The following is a 2,514-nucleotide window of genomic DNA, read 5'->3' as shown; positions in this document are numbered from 1 at the left end:
CAGCTCCTGGTCTTGTTTTTGCTGACTGTATAGAGCTTCTCCATCTTTGGCTGCAAAGAATATAATCAATCTGATTTTGGTGTTGACCATCTGGTGATGTCCATGTATAGAGTGTTCTCTTGTGTTGTTGGAAGACGGTGTTTGTTATGACCAGTGCATTTTCTTGGCAAAACTCTATTAGTCTTTGCCCTGCTTCATTCTGTATTCCAAGGCCAAATTTGCCTGTTACTCCAGGTGTTTCTTGACTTCCTACTTTTGCATTCCAGTCCCCTATAATGAAATGGACATCTTCTTTGGGTGTTAGTTCTAAAAGGTCTTGTAGGTCTTCATAGAACTGTTCAGCTTCTTCAGCGTTACTGGTTGGGGCATAGACTTGGATTACTGTGATATTGAATGGTTTGCCTTGGAAATGAACAGAGATCATTCTGTCGTTTTTGAGATTGCATCCAAGTACTGCATTTCGGACTCTTCTGTTGACCATGATGGCCACTCCATTTCTTCTGAGGGATTCCTGCCCACAGTAGTAGATATAATGATATCTTAGTGATAGCTTATCAGAATTTTAACCACTGAACCACCAGGGAATTCTGAGTAATAGCTTATCAAAGATGTGATAAGTGATAGCTTATCAAAGAGAGGCATGTCCCTCTACTGGTTTCCCTGGTAAGCCCACCTGAGGTCAGTTCCCCTATAACTGGTATTGCCCCACTGCTATGCCCCAGGAGGGGAGACTGCCACCACATCCTGCTCGCAGACCTGCCCACTGCACATGGTGGGGTGTCACTCCAGTACCTTGTTTCAGACGCATTAGCTCCCCCCATCCATTAAACCAGTGATGTCTCTGTTGCTGATGTGGACTTTTTCTTCAGTCTTGAAGCTGGGCAAGCACAGGCCTTGTGTTGAGTGCAGCCCAACACATGTAAAGCACACAGAAAAGAGACTGGCATAACAGGTTACCCCAGAGTCACCTGAGCTATTTGCTGCCCAAATATGGATTCGGCAATTTTCTCAAAGAGCCCCTGGTTCTTTGTATGAGTGTATGGTATTTAGAAATCACAACCTGAAGTTTATGGGTGTTCATTACCCTCTATGTTCTTGTTGCTGCTAAGACTTGTGGTGAACAAAGATAGAAAATATGTACTTAAAAGATAAATGCATTTACATGATTTTATATTGATAATTCCAGTTCAGATGTAAGATTATAGGCTTTCACATATTTCTTGAATTTTGTGTTTATATCCTTTTTTCTTAAATTGAAAACCTTGGCTCCCAAGAACATTAATGTAATTATATAGTTACTTTATCCTACTAAATATACAGTAGCTTCAAAATACAGTAACAATTTTATTAACATTTATGACTACTGAAAACAGTATTTTAAAATTTTTCTTTGCAAAAAAAAAAAAAACGTTTAGAAGAAAAACAAATTGCTTTGCTGTTCTTTTTGTCCTTGGCAATATTTCATGAGGGAGATAGAGTCAATATGTTTTATATACTTATATATTTAGTCAATGGAGTTTTCAACAAGGATGCCAAGACAATTCAGTAGGAAAACAAGAGTCTTTTCAACAAATGATGCTGGGACATCAATAGTGACAAAGGAATAAAAGTGGACCCTTGCTTTATATCATATACAAAAATAAACTCAAAATTGATGAAGACCTAAATGTAAGAGCCAAAGAAAAGTAAAGAAGAAAACATGAGCATAAATCTTTACTACCTTGCATTTGGCAATGAATTCTTAGTATGACACTAAAAGCACAAACAACAAAAAGTAGATTAATTGGGCTTCCATCAAAATTTAAAATTTTGTGCTTCAAAAGGCACTTTCAAGAAAGTTTAAAAGACAACCCAAAACTGGAAGAAAAAACTTGCAAATCATATATCCAATAAAGAACTTCTGTTTAGAATTATATCAAGATCTCTTGCTGCTGCTGCTCCTGCTAAGTCACTTCAGTCGTGTCCGACTCTGTGCAACCCCATAGACGGCAGCCCACCAGGCTCCCCATCCCTGGGATTCTCCTGGCAAGAACACTGGAGTGGGTTGCCATTTCCTTCTCCAATGCATGAAAGTGAAAAGTGAAAGTGAAGTCGCTCAGTCCTGTCCGACTCTTAGCGACCCCATGGACTGCGGCCTACCAGGCTCCTCCTCCCTCCATGGGATTTTCCAGGCAAGAGTACTGGAGTGGGTCGCCATTGCCTTCTCCAATCAAGATCTCTTACAAATCAATAATAAGAAACAAATAACTTTTTTATTGGGCAAAAGAGATCTCATATAAGCATTCTTTCTTTGATGGTTACCAGAGTCAGGGGGTGTGGGTTCAATCTGATTGGGGCACTGAAGACCCCACATGCCTCAAGGCCAAAAAACCAAAAACATAAAACAGAAGCAATATTATCACAATTACAATAAAGACTTTAAAAATGGTCCACATCAAAAACATCTTAAAAAAAAAAAAAAGGTTGTGGGTTTTAAGATTATCCAGTACATGTTGTAAAGTTGGAAACAGTGCT

The sequence above is a fragment of the Bison bison genome, unplaced genomic scaffold (genome assembly GCF_000754665.1).
Source record: "Bison bison bison isolate TAMUID 2011002044 unplaced genomic scaffold, Bison_UMD1.0 scf7180017864042, whole genome shotgun sequence".
NCBI lineage: Eukaryota > Metazoa > Chordata > Mammalia > Artiodactyla > Bovidae > Bison > Bison bison.
The sequence above is the reverse complement of the archived record's forward strand: the minus strand, read 5'-3'. Positions refer to the sequence as shown.